This window comes from Pteropus medius, unplaced genomic scaffold (assembly GCF_902729225.1).
Source record: "Pteropus medius unplaced genomic scaffold, Ma_sr-lr_union100, whole genome shotgun sequence".
NCBI lineage: Eukaryota > Metazoa > Chordata > Mammalia > Chiroptera > Pteropodidae > Pteropus > Pteropus medius.
This window is the reverse complement of record NW_024349803.1, coordinates 11,783,853-11,802,681: the sequence shown is the minus strand read 5'-3', so window position 1 is coordinate 11,802,681 and position 18,829 is coordinate 11,783,853. Positions and strand designations below refer to the sequence as shown.

General features: G+C 42.8%; 1 protein-coding gene across 3 annotated transcripts in view; it reads right to left on the bottom strand.

The window, feature by feature from the left end:
* CLSTN2 (calsyntenin 2) overlaps window positions 1-18,829 on the bottom strand; it is a 574,723-nt gene that overhangs the window by 391,765 nt on the left and 164,129 nt on the right. The window lies entirely within an intron of this gene.

Below are 18,829 nucleotides of genomic sequence, written 5' to 3'. Positions count from 1 at the left end.
AAAGAAAGAAAGAAAGAAAGAAAGAAAGAAAGAAAGAAAGAAAGAAAAAGAAAGAAAGAAAGAAAGAAAGAGGAAGAAGGAGAAGAAGAAAGACATTTTAAGCACTTTCCATGTAATCAGAATACAAGTGCAATCTCCTAAGGGGACTACTTTTAACATCAACCTTCATTTGGAGATCTGCTCACATTAACGGGAGTTGTATTTGTCTCCACCCCTAATAATTTTAACTTGTCATCAGAAATAACAGTGGAAATATCAGTTCTCTAGCAAGTCAGCCAGAAGCCTGTTGACAAACATCCAATCCCGTAATCTTCAATTGGACTGAGTTCGATGTCTTTCATGTGTGTAGAGAGGCACTTGCTAGCACATCAGCCTGAAAAGAACGATCTTGATGGCTCCTGTTAATTCTGTCTGGCTGGAGCACTGGGGAGCACGTTCAGCTCAAAAAGACATCTATTAAGTTGTCAGTCATGACATCATTTGCCTTCACGGTGTTTAGTATCTACCAAGCAGAAGCTGATAGACAGCACAAAAACACTCTGAAAGGGAGACAGCATACTAATTAGCGCAGCACCCTCCACACGCCTTCACCAGTTAGGAAAGCTGGAATCATAACATGTCTTTCTCCATGTTTCCTTCAAATATTTCAGGCAAAGACACAATTAGAAGTTTGTTATCAGAGAGTCCTAAGTTCCTACACAAATGATTAGGCAGCATTCCTAACTGAAGCCCATCCTGCATGCAAAAACATCCTTCTCCAAAAAATGACAGAATGGGATGAAGTGCAGAGAGAGTGAATGGTGGGCTCTAGCAAATGCTCTTCCTTTGGGCCCCAGGAAGGCTTAAGAAGGCTGCCTCTAGGTTCACTTTAGTGGAAACCACTAAAGTGAAACAGCTGGGAAGGAATTCCATGAAAGAATCGAGTCTACTTGGCAGAAATATCTATACTCATATATATGACTATTACAATCAGTCTGATGACTATTACAGTCAGTAATTATTATAACAGCAAACACTGTTACAGGTTTATATTCTATATGCCAGGCACTGTGTTAGATGCTTTACACATACTATTTTAATTCAGAGCAGCCGGACAATTCTGTTGTGATAAGGGTATTATTATCCCTACCACACAGATGAGAAAATGGGGTCTGAGAGCTCTTTGGTCACAATGTTTGCTTCCAATGCTTCCAAGTACAGGTTGATCCGCTACTCCTGACACAGATTTTAAAATTGCTGGCCTCATCCCAGTGCCCTTCAAATGGGTCATCACCTCTGATCTCCTATGAGGTGGATGGGACAGGTATTATTATTTCTATTTTACAGCTGCAGAAACTGAAGCCCAAAGAAACAAGGTGCTGAGATCAGAATGAGCTAAACCAGAAATCAAGCTGCCACCTCCTGCCTCTCAGAATTTCTCTCCAGGTCACACAAGGGCCCGAAGGCATTAGACGAGTCATCACGTGAGGTGCATTTGCCATGTATGAGCAGGACTATAGGCTGGGTGTCCAGGCAGCAGGATCTGCTGGGAGCTGACTGGCTCGACTTCTGAGACTGTGAATGCACTCTAACGTGATGATTACCTTCAGGAGATCAGCGGGGACTGTTAACAGCTGTTTCCTGCACTGGTCAGGCCAAGGGGTACTCTCACTTGTCATTATTGCCATTATTTTCCTGAGACAGGCCAGTTTCCCAAAAGCCAAACTGTAGAGACTTCTGGAATACATAGCTACAGGCATGCTTCCTCGAAAACAATCCCGTGATGAGCCCGTCCCTGTTACTCCTGACTATGCCTTCCCCAAAGGAGCTCCAGTGTGGTCCCTGGCACCATGCAGTTCTGCTGATGTAAAACAGGGTCCACCTGACCAAAGCAAAAGGCAGAGCAGGACTGCATCAGGCTGGGAAGGACCCAGAATCAGGAGTCCACCCAGGAGCATGAGATAGGATTTGGGACCCAGTTCAGGTCCAGGGACCAGGCATAAAACTGAAGCAGAGACCCCACCTCCTCAAATGCTCACCCTATGAAAAAGCCACAACTAAAGCAGGAACAACCTACAACACCATGTCCTTCAAGGTCCACTTTACCTCCTACCCTTCCTCTTCCTCCTCTAAGAGCCTTTCCTGACCTCCACAGCCCTCTTTCCACAGGCTGACCCCACAGGAAGTATTCTGTGGAAAGGAGCCTTTGAGCCTGGCTCACTGGCAGTCTCCTACTGCTATTGCTTTGGTACATAGATGGAGCAGCTCTCTGAGTTTCCTTCCTTGATGAAGACCACAGAAAAGGTTTGAAGTGAGTTAGAGGGGTCTTTTCTCATTTCATTTGTGCCAGGGACATTGCAGAGATTGCTGCAGGGACCCAACACGGCCTGTCAGGAGGCAGAGCGGTACCTGAAAAGGGGTAGATGTGGGAGTTAGGCAGTCCTCAGTTCAAATTTTGACTCTGTCAATGAAAAGGTGTGCCTCTTAAGAAGTTACTTAGCAATCTGAACTTTTTGAAATGGGGTGGTTGTGCCTACTAAAGTAGTTTTGAGAGATTAGAGGGAAACAATAAAAAGACCTAGGCTGCCTAGACCAGTAGTTCTCAAAGGGTGGTTCCTGGACCAGCAGCAGCAGCATCACCTGGGAACTTGTCAGAAATCCAAATTCTGAACCCTACCCCAAATTCACTGAATCAAAAACTTTAGGATTGTGCCTAGCAACCCGTGTTTTAACAAGCCCTATGGGTAATTTTGATGCATCAAAAGATTTTTTTTTCTTTTTAAATTTTCTTTCTTTCTTTCTTTCTTTATATTAATTTATTGGGGTAACATTGGTTAATACAATTATATAATTTTCAGGTGTACATTATAATTCGACATCTATATATTCTATTGTGTTTACCACCAAAGTCCAGTTTCCTTCAGCTACCATATATTTGATCCCCTTTATGCACTTCACCTTCCCCCTACCCTCCTATATTTGACCCCCTTTACCCTGTCTTCCTCCCCGCTTTTGTCCATGTAACAAACGAACAGGGCATCTAAAGATTTAAGAACCTTTGTAGGCACTCAGGAAATGTCAGTCTGTCACCAGCCACAGATGAAGAAATGGGCTTCATCTGTGCTCGCTTTCAGATACAGAACTGAAGTAAGGAAGTAGCCAGTGGCCATACATAACTAAGATCATTTGGGACAAATGATTGGGTGAGAGAGGAGAGTGTGGTTCCCATGACTTAAACATGAGCCAAGAGTACATCCAATTCTATTTAATCTGATAAAAATTTGAGTGGGTGCTATTAAATAGAGTAATGAACTCACCTTAAAAGCAAGTACTCAGTACATACTGATAGAGTTAGAGCCAGTTAGATATGGGATGCCATTTACATTTCTTTAGCTCTATCTACTTTGTCTGCAAGCAGTGGTTTTTAACCCTGGCTGCACATTAGAGTCACCTGGGAAGTTTTGAAAGATTCAGATATCCAGGCTGCATCCCAATCAATCAGCATCTCTTGGAAAGGGTGAAACAAGGCATGGGTAGTTTTTACAACTCCGCAGGTGATTCCGATGTGCAGCACAGGACCAGGTGGGTCAGCCTGCGATGCTGGTGACCCACAGGCAGGCAGGAAGCAGAGGCCAGCCCCTCGACTTCCTCATCCCCATCCCTCCGTCCTCGTGGTCCTACCCTCAGGTCAAAGACTGAAGCATTTTCATCGTAAAGGCAGAAAACCAGCTCATGAGTTGAAAGTCACTTGGACTTAACAAAAACCTTTGGAGAAAGGTAGAGCAAATATTATTTCAATTTTGTGAATTAAAAAAACAACACTGCCCCTTGAAGATTCTGAGACATGTTCGGTAGCTTGCCTGAGTGGTAGGGTGGTCAGAACAGAGCTAAGACTGGACCGACCCCTGGCTGTGTTCTCTCCAATGCGAGAGTTCACTCTACTGTGACATGCTCTCTCCTTCTGCCTAAAAAGCTGCCATATACTGAGAACTTACTATGTGGCAGGTACTTGACATCATCCCGAATCCTTAGCAACCATGCTGCCAGAGAGGTATGATTATTCACATTCTGTAAAGAGTAAACCCAAGTCCGGAAAAGTAATTAACTTGCCCAGTATCATACCGATAGTAAATAATGAAGCTAGATTGGACCTAGATCTTTTTTATTCTAAATATGTCTCTTTCCACTATACCATACTGGCTTTCTAGGAGTGAGGATATGAGAAAATGTCAACATAGCCTCTTAAAATATACTTTGATTTAAAGCCATCACAACAAAGTAACTCAGAACCAGAAAGAGGCACATCTAATTTTGTACAGGCCTCTATTTTTTTTTTTTTTTTTTACAAGGCCTGGCTAAATCAAAAGGAGAAGGACCTCAGATGGCCATACTGAGGGTAAAGGACAGCCCAAGGATAAGAAAGGATTCAAAAAGAAAGCCATTCAGAGTGAGTGTCAATGTGCTTTCAGGGCCCACCAAGCTCCACGATAAGGTGTTGACGTATCTTCTAATGTTGAATTTGTCTTTCAGATTTGAGGTTCAGATTGAAGTTCCTGTGCCTACCTGGCTTCACTCAGCCTTTATCTCAGCACTCCCCATAGCCTTGCTGCCTCAGGACACCTGGAAGGTGTAGCTACCTCAGGAGACTGACCCTCAGGTGGAATGCACACCCCCAGGCACTGGCCCAGTGGTTGCATGGGGTCCTTATCTTGCTGGACCAGGGCCAGATAGGTAGACTAACCCAGCAAAGACCTGGGGTAAGCAGCACTGTGGGGGTAGCAAAGCTTGTTTCCTTTTCTACCTGTCTGTTCCTTGTTAGATGGTACTTTATCTTCCCTTCAAGCACATGAGTCTCAGGAGAAATCTGATATTTGCCATTTAGAGTATTTGCAATATTCATAACCCAAGCCCCATTGAATTACGTTACACTTTTGTCCCCATGGAGAGTTGTCAGTTCTCAGAAAATTAGGCAAAGGTAGGTACTTTAGGGGAAGGAGAGCTCCTGACTAGGGGACTCCTTACTGAAGAGCACCCTACTTGCTGTATTGGCCACTGCATATGCCATAATGTTTGTGTGTGTGTGTGTGTGTGTGTGTGTGTGTGTGTGTCCTTTCCTTAGGACTTCTGTTAGGCAAGAAAATTAACAAATTATGATAACAGAGAAAGCAAAAAATTTGAAATCACACAGACCTGGATATGGATGCCATCTCTGACACAGCACAGCCCACACAATCAGTCCTTTATTGATTCCTCAACTTCAGAACAGAGGACAGGGAAGCAAAGCCTGCTCTGCTGACACTGTCACCTCATGTGTCTGGGTAAGAATTAAGTGAGGAAAGACTGAGGGAGTGCTCTGTAAACTGCAAAACTTTATGTAAATATTAGCATAGTCATAATAACATTTACTGTTATTATACATTTTTTGCGATATGCAAGTATGCTATGCCACATACATTCAAATCACATCATTGCTGCCCCTAACACATTACGACCCCTGGGCTAGACACGGTCTCTGTCATCAAGAAATTATAGCCTAGGAGGACATTCATCAACTACCTGCTCCCATCCAATTCTCCAAAGAAGCTTGCAGGGCAACTGAGAGTCACTACATTTTACAGATGGAGCAGCTAAAGCTCAGATAGGCAAAGTGATTTTCCTAAAGTCACACAGCTGATTAATAAATAGAGAGTCATGATTCCAGCTCAAGCCCCTTAGACCTCAAAACCTATGTACTTTACCATATATGTGATGAAGCTTTCACCTGGGTTAAAGTCAGAAGGCATGGCCACAAACTGAATAATAACAACAACAGTAGCAACAAAAATAACTACTACATATTAATGTGGATCTTGAAGTTCAGAAAGGTTAAATAACTTTCTCTAAGATACAGCTTTTAATTTGCAGAGTTAAGTCTGCCTAATTCCAAAGCCTGTCCTCTTAACCACATTCTAGTCATTCTAGTGCCAATGACAAAAGCAGCAAGAATAGAGGTGGAGATGTACCTATTTTCAATAAGAATCCAAGATCCTATTGGGGCTTGATGACTAAGATATATATATGCATATGTTAAATAAATAAACATATATATTTAATTACTAGGGCACTGTTATCTACCCAAATCATTTCAGAGAAGCTGCCGCTGATAGGTATAGACAACCTACTCTATTTAATAAGCTCTGAAGAAACTGCTCTTTAAGAATGACAGTGACCCTCACTCTGATCTTCCTGGATCTAAAACCTTCAAATCTTCTTACGTTCTAAATAAATAATGACTTACTTACATTAATGCTCCAAGATAGAGACCTAAATCTCCTCAGCTTATGTCTGCATTCAGCAATGATATCAAGGTGAATATCAGAAATATAACTTAGTTTAGGGTTACAAAATTTTAGAGATTAGAGTTTAAGCTAGATTCCTATAATAGAGGGTCCCCAGACAGGAAGAACACAACACAGGTTATTTCTTTTATAAACTGACTTCAGCTATCAAAAAAAGGTTAAAATATGTACTTTAACCTCAGTGTCATAAAATGTTCCCATCAGATTAACATCTCCATTTGCCAAAAAGCCAAGTGTTATTCCATGTGTGCTCTGCTATGGCTCTGTTCTCTGCGTATGATAAGGCAGTGCCACAAGCTGTCCATATGGCCCTGTAAAATCCGCTCTCATTTTCCCCCTTCAAATGCTTTTCTTTGATATTCCTAGAAGTTTAGTCATTTGTGAATGTCTCCTATCCAAACTAGTCAATGTTTAGAGAATGTAAGAATAGAAACATATCAGTAAGAACACATCAGGTCAACCTCATTCGACATTCAGCTCCAGATCCCACCTTTGAGATAGCCACAAAGATTACACTGAGGAAAAGTGCGATGGAAACTCTCTAGGGTTTCCCAAGTGTGTGCCACAAAAGAGGGATGGAGTGTGATTTGGGACATCAAAGTTTCGAGAATCAATAAATTTTAGGAAACACTGAATGAAACAAAATTAACAGGTATTTTTACTACAGATTTCAGAGTATTTTATATGCAAGTGAGCATTGCTTAACTCCAAAGGATGACTATAATATCCAGTATACCTGATCCTTTTTAAAAGTGTCACCTTGGACTGTTGTTATTATATGGAACACCCTCTTGGAAATGCTATCTGAACTTTTCTTGAACCCATCTTTATTTGCAAAGTGGGCACATCCTGGGGCAAGAAATTTCATGTGTTCTCCATTCTAAAATGTTCTTATTATGTACCTTTTAACCTTTTTACAACCCAGCTTGAGAAATTCTTTACAAGCTGTTATCTAGGTGTTCATTGCATGTATTTTAGAGCTTTTGATGAATATGATCTTCCTTGATGGATTACTGGAGTGACACATGCATCTTGGGTGCTAAGTGACAGCTGCTCCTTTCCCTTCCCCTCCCCGACTTGCCCAAGCGCAGCTCTGCTGGGCTAATGATGATCAGCATTGCACAATGTGTTGTCTGGTGGCCCCTGTGCTGCAATGGGAGAAATATATAAAGACAATACTCAGCAAATGTCAAACTATCTTCTCTTAAACTGATGCCCAAGTGATAACTTCCTCTGCTCAAAGAGGCCCGATTAAAAGCCTAAGCTTTCTCAACTTTAGCAAAGACCAGGTTTCCATGGAAACATTATTTTAAGAGGAATGTCTTAATTTAGATCTCCAGGACATGTGGATGGCCTTAAGAGCCCTGTGAATGGTTATCTTCCCAAGAAGCCAGTTGGCTGGAGTAGGGGCCGGGATGGTCCTGACTCATAGAGAAGTGCTGACCTGTCTGATGTCAGCCAGAAAGCAGAGAGCCATCCAAGCATGCGGCCCAAGTCAGACTTGGGCCACAGGGAGTTCTGTAATTCTGGTGGAAAGACTTCTAAGTTTAGAAGGAAACACACAGGTCACTATATGATAAGTAGAGGAAACTGAGATTAAGAGGAGGTAAAGTTTTATCCTGGAGACTCCACAAGTGAGTGATACAAATGAGGCTCAAAGCCAAGAGAGAGACAGTTTTAATTTCAAGTCAGTTGCTCATTTTCACTCTAACTATAATCAGTTACCCAGGGACCATGGGTTGTGGGTGGGAATATTCCATCAAAGTTCTGACCTCCCAAGGTACAAATTGCATCAGATATGTCCTGTTGCCTCCACAGTGGCCTGTGGCTATTCTAGTGAAGATGGATTCCATTCTCTCATTTCCAGGGAGAATGCCCCAGGTTTTCTGTGCTGCATCGAATGCCCCATGTGGAATACCTGTATTCTTACCTCTCAAGATTTTCCAGTACTATGCAATGTGGTTGGCCTCCTCGCAGAATTATCTATGAATGCCCTTGGACCTGGCAATGATGGCAGGCTCCTGGATGTCCCACCTGGCCATTCTCTAGGAGTCAACCTTCAGATGTAGTGGGAGTACCTGGGCATTTCCAAAACATAATCTTGGGCATGCTTCTACCCCAGTCTCTGGTTACTGATTTACCAAATGCCAGCTGCTTCCAGGTCTCTCTGGAGATACCTTGGGTATAAATCAAATAGCCTGGGAAAGGATCATAACCTTGTCTATGATCCCACTAAAGAATCAGGCCTCTGAGCGGCTTCAAAGTCATCAGATAGATGTCTACTTCATTAAGCAAACGTTTTAAGAACGCACCCCAACTACATTTAAAAATCCTTTAAAATGATGATAAAATATATAATTTTCCATGGACATGGAAAACATCTTTTAGTACAGTATCTTTGATATGGAACGTCTCTGGGTGGACTGTTTTTGTTTTGTTTTGTTTTTGTTATGTTTTGTTATCTCCCACAGGGACACCAATGCCACAATGGAGCAGGCATTTTCTAGCTGTGGGTATTAGCTGAGTGGCTCTTCTAAGAATGGTTTTGGATGTTCTTTGCTATTAATAATGTATTTCAACTTCAAGAAATATTAAAATGTTTAAACAACTCACTTCTCTGTACCCATTTTGCACTATACTTTCACATGTCATCTCAGTCAGTCCTCATGACCCCCTATCGTGCTCAACATATAGCCAGGAAACTAAGTCTCAGCCACACTAAATAACTCCCCACACCTAGAAAATGGCTGACTTGGGACCAGAAGTTGGGTCCATTAATACCCATCATCCAGGTGTTTTCTCCTCCCCCCCCGCCACACACACATTTTCTCTCCTTTACCTTTTATAGCATGAGAAAATTATTTTCTTTTCCTGCACGGGGAGAAGTTGGTTTACAAAGTATTTTTAGAAGGTTTATGCAGCCTAAGTGAGGTTACTTATATTAGCTTGAAACAATAAGATGGAGCGTACATATGGATCTATTTATTATTCATGTCCAATCGCAGAAAAAAAAATTAATTACTTAAGTAGCATGGTGAAAATCACAGAAATCAGAGGAAGTCATTTCCCCCTAAAGTGGGGAATCTTTTACATTCTTTATTTTCATTAAACTTCAACCAACATGATGAGTTATGTGAGCCCGCCATGCAGAATAGCGATATGTATCATAATTGCAGCTCTCCATGTGAACTATCTATCAGAAACCTTAATGTAATTGCCAGACTGAGTCCTAATTCATCTCTGAGAGAAGCTTATTACTTTGGGGGTGTTGTATTACCTGCTTTTAAATCACACACAAGTATAGCTACAATGATCTATTTAGTCTTCATTGTTTTAAACATCACTGACTGTGTCTACATTAATTCTCCATCCGCCAGCCATATCAGATAAGACACTGGTCAACTGTAGGGCAATGTAAAGCCCCTCTCTGTGCTACCGTGTCTACCTCTGTCTCTTTCCTTACGGCCCACTCTCTTTTACACAAATGCCACAGTAACTTCCTAAAACACAAAACTTCCTGGGCCATGCCCTGCGAAACATCCTTGAATGGCTTCCCATCACCAACAGGATATAAGGCCTCTCACCATCCAGCCATCGCCTGCCCATCCCACTTCATCTCACATTTCTGCCATCTTCAAGCAGAAGCAGAACTATAGACAACACTGGAAGCAGTAAACATCAGGCTGAAAATCAGTAAATGGAGCCAGGCATACCTGTTGCCTCTAAGGGGCTCTGAATATTCTAGATGTGAACCACAACTTGACAACTTCTCTTAGACTACAAAAGAAAAGGATAAGAAGGTAAAAGTCACAATAGAGAAAGTGATAAATATAGAAAGCTGCAACCAGAACTAAACACCAGTACAGAGTATACTCTGTAGAAACAACAAAGGTACAAAAGAAAAAGAATTTGCTAAGCCAAAAAATGACCTAAGAGCATCACTACATTTGAAAAAAAAAAAAAATCTGTGAAGAAACTCCCTCTTAGCACCCTTCTTCAAAAATGTGGATTTGAAATAACAAAATATGTTCTAATGAGTACCCAAGCGAAAAATATAAAATGAGTATGTTGCCAAAATAAGAAAAAAGAAAAAAAAAATCAGGCTGCCCTCAGGCTTCTCCTTGGGTACATTCACTGCCACCACACAGAGCTATCAAGTTATGAGGTACGAAGTAATTGTGACCCAACAGAGGTACAGCAGCCATGATGAAGGCAGTGGAAAGATTATCTTTAGTCCATCAGGGCTCAGAAAGCATGCCACAGATGTGCTCCGCTGAGTGGTGTTGGTGAAGGAGAACCATGAGAACGAACTCAGTCCGATCAAATCCAAAGGGAGCAAAATCGAGCGCTCAGGGCTAACAGCCTACAGTGTTAAAATGACTGTCAGTGCCGAAACCTGTTAAACACAGGATCCAAATATAGTAGCCCTTTGAATTGGGCTACAAAATTGCAAATGTCAAACTTCTTGAAAACAAAGATACAAAATATCACATCTTCGTCTACGCGTAGAAATGCATGGCCCGCTCAGTTTGCCCCAGCAAGCTTCCAGGACCCTTGCCGGCTGGGCCTGCCCCGCCCCCTCCCCAACCCCTGTGCTTCTCTCTATCACAGCGCTCATCTCACCATTGCTATCACCCTTTAAATATTTCATGCTCTCTTTGCCATTACAAGTGAGCTGCTAAAAGCAGTGGCTAGTCTTTCCCTCACAATATGACATATAGTTTGTAACTGAATGTTTATTGAGAGAATAAATGAGGACAAATGGGAATATTTCTTCATTGTACTCCAGGCAACCATTCCCAAGGCTTCCCTCAATGTCTCCCATAAAAAAAATAAAAAATAAAAAAATAAAATTAAAAAAAATAAGTTGTGTGCTCACGTAGTAGCTGTAGTACAGTATAACTGCAAAGGATGACTAGCTGCTGTGGTTCTCACAACCACTCTGAAGTCTGTTATTGTGACGGCCATGCCAAGGAGGAAACGGAGGCTCACAGAGGTTGGGTAACATTTCAAAGTACACATCGTAAGGGGTGGAGAAGGAGCTTGACTGCATCTCTGAGTGTAAAGCTCACGCTCTGCTCCCACTTTCTCACCCTCAGCCTCCTCTGGAAACCTGTGTTAGAGACAATCACATTATGACACACAGGAGTTTTATCTCCTGAATGTCAACTGGCCAAAGCCAGTATTCGTTCCAGCAGGTGCCTCGCTTAGGCTGCTCAGTATGCTGTGGAGAGAACTCATGTTCACTGTACATTAGGCAGTTTAGTTTACCAGGAGAACGCACGTCCCCTTGATGAATGGGGTCCCGATTGCATTTACATGAGACTGGGCCTGGAGAGCAGGCTTCCTCCATGTGATAAGGGGCTGGGTGATGCATCGCTAGCTGTGCCTGCAACGCAGAAGTCAGGAGTGATGAATGGGGCTCCAAGAGGAAGGGCTCAGGATGGCACCAAGCTTCAACACACCAGGCCCAGCTGATGTGGTGTCTTATGAGGGGTTCCTGGACATTCGCTGACTCAAGATTTAGTCACTCCTACATCCCTTCACTTGTCAACAATTGATTGAACACCTTGTCTGAGCCACTGCTTGCTAGATGCTGCAGATAGAGAAGAAAGTCACAGTCCCTACCCTTAACCTACTAATAATCTATATCTAATAATGAGAACATCAATTACTGCGTACTTGTATACCAGACACTGTACATGCTGCTTCTCCTTGAATCTTCACCACTTCCCTATGAGGTAGGTGTAATCTTTATTTAAAAAATGGGAAAACAAAGACCAAAAAGAATTAACTAACCATTCTGAGCTAATTAGTAAAAGAACCTGAATTTAAATTCAGGTCCACTGATGCCACAGTCCTTACTAAAACATCTTCTGCAACTATGCAGATAAAGATAGCTACAGACATGTTATTCTCATGTTATTCTCATGACAACCTTGTGAGGTAAATATTATTCGCTCAATTTTTCAAATGAGGAAACCAGGGCTCAGAGAGGTTAAGACCTTTGACCAAGAACACACGAAATAATATGCTGGCATCATGAATTCTCCCAAGAGCCCTCCTGGGCTGCCAAGGGAGTGGCAGGGGAGGTGTTTACAGGTCTTTGGTCTACAAAGTGGGTGCCTCCAAATAAACACCCTCACCAAATGCGACCCTAACACAATGACTCAAGTTACACTTAAAAAAAAAAAAAATCTGAAGCAAAAATCTCAAATATTCACATCTGTTAAATCTTGAAAGGTGAGCAAATGAACTAATATTATAACATTTATCTATGAAATGTTTCATGATTAAAAGGGAAATGTATGTATTATAGATATGAAAAATGTGATAGAAATCTGGTCTTGATAATGTTCTGTCATTACATAAGATGTCACCATGAGGGAAGCTAGGGAAGGAGTACACCGGACCTCTCTGTGCTATTTTTACAACTTCTTTTGAGTCTATTAATTAGTTCAAAATAAAAGTTTTAAAAAATAAGTGTTAAGAATCAATTCAATTTGACGAACATTTACTAAACACCTAAGTTGGGATCACTTTTGCATTGCTGTCAGAGGAAACAGATGAATATTCGATTTCTGGGACTACAAGTTTTTAAATACACTAAGATTCATATACCCTAAAATGTGATGACTTCATACTCTCAAACCTCCTAACTGTGAAAACACTTACTAGCTACTCTTACTGCTGAGAAGTTAATTCTGCATTCCTGATTATCTCATGTGTTAATGTCGCATGATCCACTCAGCTATTTCTCCTTCCTCAGATGAGTTCTCAGAGCTGAACATCTTCCATTTGTCCCACCGGATGGAATTTCCTTTTACCCCGCCTCCCTGCCAGCTCTTGCCCCAGAGGCCATAGGGACTACAATGATGAGTTTTGTTGCTGGTCCTCTTGTGGTTGGGTTCGGCAATGGGGACCAAAGCAGGGATTAAAGAAAGGAGAGGTTTTGGAGTATTCGCTCCCCAGCACCCTCCCTTGAGGTCACTGCAGCATAGCTGAGTCTCTCCACCAAAAGGAAGATCACAACTGTTGTCAGGTGAACCCCCTGCCCAGCTTTATCTTCAGATTCCCGATAAGACCTTCCCCCAGGCCTGGGGGGTGTTCACTGTACCCCACCCTGTCTATCCTAGGGTACTACACTATTTTACCATTCACAAGATCCTACCCACACTTTTGTAAATAATCCCTTTATTAACATTTCTTTGAACTACCTAATTTGAATGTGCCATCTGTTTCCTGCCAGGATGCTGTCTGATACCATCTTTGGGAGAAGAAATTATATTTAATACATTGTTTCATTATCTGTGGTATCGACCACAGAGCAGAGTTAGGTCCACAGTAGGTGGGAATTGCCTGAATGGATGTCTCCTTGCACACCTAATAGTTGGAGTTATGGCAAATTTATTTAAATTAATTTAATTTAATTTTTTTTTTTTTTTTTTTGCAAATGGAATTCTATTTTAATTGGAAGAGCTTGATGTTTCTTAATCTATTTTAGGGACACAGATCTCCTAGGAAATCTGATGAAAGCTATAGACCTTCAACCTAGAAAATATATAAATAGGTGTTTTCATGAAGTTTGCATAAATTTGCAAGCAGTTCATAAACCACAGGTTAAGAACTCTTGCAATAAACCCAATATTTATTTAAAGCAAAGAATCCTATCCTGATATGAGAACTTCCTAATTCTAAGACACAGTCATTTCTAAATGCTTTATTATTATTATTATTGCTACTTAAATGAGGATAACACTTGAATTTACAAGTCAGTGTTATATTGCCAGGATCTGGGATAAAACACAAAAATTCTACTTGTGCCCTAGATATGTCCCTCTTGAACACTCAAGGCCTTTGACACTGCAACTACCTTCTCTCTTGAATAGTCAACTTTGTTCTCACATATAAACAGGCCTTAACACTGACTCTTTGAAAAACTCCCCATTATACAATTCTACTTACTACTTTGGCCAATGCCCCATTTCCATGCACCTGTTCACTGTGACCTTTCTTACGAGTTGAAAACATTCATGGTTCTCACTTCCTCTCCATCATCCTCCCTCGATCCACTCCAACTGGAATTAGTCCCCACAGCTCCACTGAGGCCACCTCTACGATGTCATGAGTCACCTGAGTCCTGTTCAATTCAATGGTCAGTTCTCGGGCCTCATCTTACTCAACTTCTGAGAGGACCACACTGGCTTCTTTGATACATTGTCTTCTCTAGGCCTCAATGTCACCACCTTGGGCTCCTTTCTATCTAATGGCTGCTGCTCCTGTCTATTACTCCAAGACTCAACATTTGCCAAGTGCTTGGCCCTTGGTCCTCTTTTCTATATGTACTCACTTCCTGCATGTTCTCATCCTGCACTAAACTTTAAATACCTCCTATATACTGATGATACCACCATTTCACCCTGGGACTGGAGTTTTCCCCCCGAGATTCTAACTTGAATATTCTACTGCTAACTACATGTCTCCACTTGATGTCTTATGAGCATCTCAGTGTGCTCATAATTAGACTCCTGATTGCTTCCCCAAATCTGCTCCTTGCCCAGTCTTTGCCATCCCAGGTATTGGCACCTCTATCCATTCAGTTGAGTAGGCAAACCCCAGGTAGTCATCTTTAAATCCTCTTTTAATGTTGCCTGCACATCTCTTTTATCAGCAAGACCTGTGGCTCTACCTTCAAAATTTTCCATAAATTCATCTACTTTTCACCACCTCCTCCTCCTTTTACCCTAGTGCAAGCCACTATTATCCCTTGCCTGGGCTACTACAGTGCAGCGGTCCCCAATCTTTTTGGCACCAGGGACCAGTGCTCCTATGACAATCTAATGCCTGATGATCTGAGGTGGAGCTGAGGCAGGGTTGCTCACGCTGGTGAGCAGCTGAAAATACAGATGAAGCTTAGCTCGCTCACCAACTGCTGTGCGGCCTGAATCCTAACAGGCCACACACTAGTTCTGGTCCATGACCTGGGGTGTTAGGGAACCCCGGTATGCAGCATTTGCTCTCCCTGCTTTCATCCCTTCCCATTATAGTTCAATCCTTCCACAGCCGTCTGCTAACAACCCCGGCGGCTTTGTACAGTAACGTTAAATTTTAAAAGATACAGCTGTTTTGTTACCTCCCTGATTTGGCCCTGGTTTTCTTGTCCATCTCATTGCCCACCCATCCCCAAATGCTGAACAACCATGCTAAGCTTCTGTTTCTCAATACACTAAACAAGTTCCCACCCACAGTCTTTGCATGTGCTGTTCCCTCTGCCCAGGGTGTTCCTCTGTCTTTTCACAGTTGGCATCTTAGCATTCAGATTCCAGTGCAAGTGCCATCTCCTGAACAAGGTGCTCCCTGACTGCTTTAGCTAAAGTCATCATTCACTCCTGGTGGCTCTATTCTCCATTTATTTATATTTCTCTACAGCACTCATTTTGTTTAATGAACACTTACAATGTGCTGAAAATGCTCTAGGACTGCTCTAAGTGTGTTACAATTATTTACGCATTTACACCTCATGCGAATCATATATGATTAGTTTCGTTACTATTTCCATTTTACAGATGAAGAAACCGAAGCACAGAAAAATTAAGTAACTGGCCTAAGGTCTTATCACTGTCACTTGTCAGGACCAGGATTAGCACTCAGGTGAAGGAGTGTGTGCTTTCTAGGTGTCCTGCTTGGTGTAGGGTAAGTTTGAAGAGAAGTTATTAGCGTAGGAGTGAAGTGGTATGAGGTGCCCTCAGCTAGGAGGAGGAGGAGCTCTAAGGCTCACTGTGTGAACTTAAGCAAGCTCATCTCTCTCAGAGTTTCGGTTTCTTTATTGATGAAATGAGGACTTTGGACTTGACGACTTCATGAGCCTTCCAACCATGACCATAATTTGGCAGCCTTGACATGAATGCGTGGATGATCTGGAAGCTTAATTCAAATGTTGTAAGGTGCTACTAGTACCACTGCCACTGTGACTGCTGCTCCTACTGTTTGTAATATGATAATGATGGCACCTGCTGCTATTTGTTGAATGTCTCCTACTGTAACCCTGTGCTTCATATGCTCATCTAATCCCCACGACTGCCCTTAAAGATTACCTTCATGTTATAGAAAAACTGAGACTCAGAGAGTGACATAATCACCCAAGCTCACACAGTCTAGAATTGGCCAAGCTAGATCTTGCAATGAGGTGGACCAGACCCCTCTCTTCCCCATCCACCTTTGTCCAGCAGTTCTTACGCTTTTATTTAAATTCTTCTTAGCATTTATCACCTCCCCTCGTACTTATATTTTACTCTTTTTAATTGTCTCTCTCTCCCCATTAGAATGTGAGATTCATGAGGGCAGGTGTTCCTGTTTACTTTCCCACTGGCATATCCCAAGCGTCCTAGAATAGTGCCTGGCATGCACAGGGCGCTTGGTGGAGATGTAGTGCCTGAGTGATTAACTTCCAAACAGGTTCCCTTGGTGCTGTGTCCCTCTCTGCAAGGCTCATGAACCGACCAAGCCTCTACAACATGGGTGGGCATATTATAGCCCCATGGCCACACCCAACCTGTGGCCTATTTTTATATAGCCCACAAGCTAAGAATGGTTTTTGCATTTTTAAAAGATTACAGAGAGAGAGAGAGACAGAGAGAGAGAGAGAGAGAGGAAGAGGACGTGGAGGAGAAAGAGGAGGAGGGGGAGGAGGGGGAAGTAGAGGAAGTGAAGGAAGAGGAGGAGGAGGAGGAGGAGGAGCATCAGAAGTAGCATCAACAACCAACAAGAATATGTGATAAACCATATGGCCCTCAAAGCCTAACACATTCGGCCTTTCACAGAAAAAGCTTGTGGACCCCTGCTTTAGAGACCAAGGTGACAGGCTGGTGTGCCTGTCCCTAGGAGGCCCTCTGAAGAGCATGCTGTACTCACTGCTTTGCCAGCCCTCAGACAGACACTTCCCCACGTGACCCTGAGTGGCGCACACTCTGCCTACGCTGTTCATTACAAGTTTCCAGCCCATTAGGGGAGCTAATGTGGTACATAGCAGAGCGCTCAAGAGGTTCCTTCATGAGAACTTCCTAGGAATCCATTTCTTGGGAACAAAGGCATTCTTTATTATCTAATAAAATGGTTATACTGTGAATCAGGAGTCCATGATTCAGCTAACCTGATTCCATTAGCAGTTATCGCCATTCCTGGCCATTTAGCTTCTGTTGTGTACCAAATGTTCTTCCCCTCACATCTATCCATCGCATTTTTTCTGGCTTTGAAGTTAAGAGCGGCCATCCAGGCTTACCTCCTCATAAATGCCAAACCTGCAAAGCTAATAGATTCATACTGTTAAAGATGCATTCACGAGCTCACGTAGCAGAGAGAGGCATCCTCCGGCTACAAAATGTATGCTGAGAGCTGGTATGTGTCCACAGAAGTCAAAGTTATAGTCAAACCTAAGAGATTTTCTAAGAGCAGTGTGAGAAATGTCCAACTGCAGAACAGCAGGAGAGAGAACCATGGGAAGATGCACCATGCTCAGCTTCGCTCTGCTCCTGATTGGATCAAAACTGTAATTAATGATCCCCCGTTACAGTTGCTTTTTTACTCCCCCTAAAGCTATTACTGGTATTAACTTCAAACCTTAGGCTTCTGCATTCATCCACCAGTTCAAACTTGGCAAGAATTGGTTTTCTGCGGAGGGAGGAAGGTAAGCATAAGCTGCTGGCTTCCTGTGCTTGCCCTCACTTGTGTTGGCAGCAACGTCCTATTCCCGAATGCCAGGGCCTCGCTCTTTCAGGGGTGATCTGCGGAGCTGGGTGTTCCCTGCTGGGGACAATGCCAATGACAAGCAACATGCTTCCTCTCAGTGAGCTCACGAAACGGTGTGTGACTGAGCCTCGTGCTTTTCTCCCTAGCACAGCACATCCTCCGCAGCAGCCTGCTATTTACACGCAGACGGAGCTGAGAAGGGCACTGAGGGGATTTGCAAGTGAAAGTCCCCCCCCCCGCATCATGGCTCTTGCTTCGGAGACTTAAAGCCCAGCTCAGCTTATCCTTCCACTCTGACTGCTCCTGTTGCCTCCCTTTGTTCTGAATTTGTGCAAACAGTACTCTGAATCCCTGTAGACAAGTCTTACTTGGAGGAATTCTCCAGCTTAAAGTGGGAATAATACTCCCACTGGGAACACTTCAAAGCCCAGTGAGAAAACCCTGAAGGCACCCATTTCATGTACGTGAAAACAAGGTGCAGGAGCCTCCACCAGCACAAATGTGGCAGCTGAGGACTCCAAAGTCAGTGCTCTCTCTCAGACACGGGAAGCCCTGCTGCCCACACAATTAACTGTGCTCTACCTCATGGCTGACTTGAACTGAACATTTACTACATGCTGGCTGGTTTATGCCCATTACTTCACTTAATTGTGTCTTGTCTGAACAGCTCACCAACCTTGCTGGTGTAATAGAAGGAACTAAGGCTTCTCCTTCCTTCCATTCCTCAGTGTCTAGAGCAAGGGTGAGAACACACAATGGTGCTCATT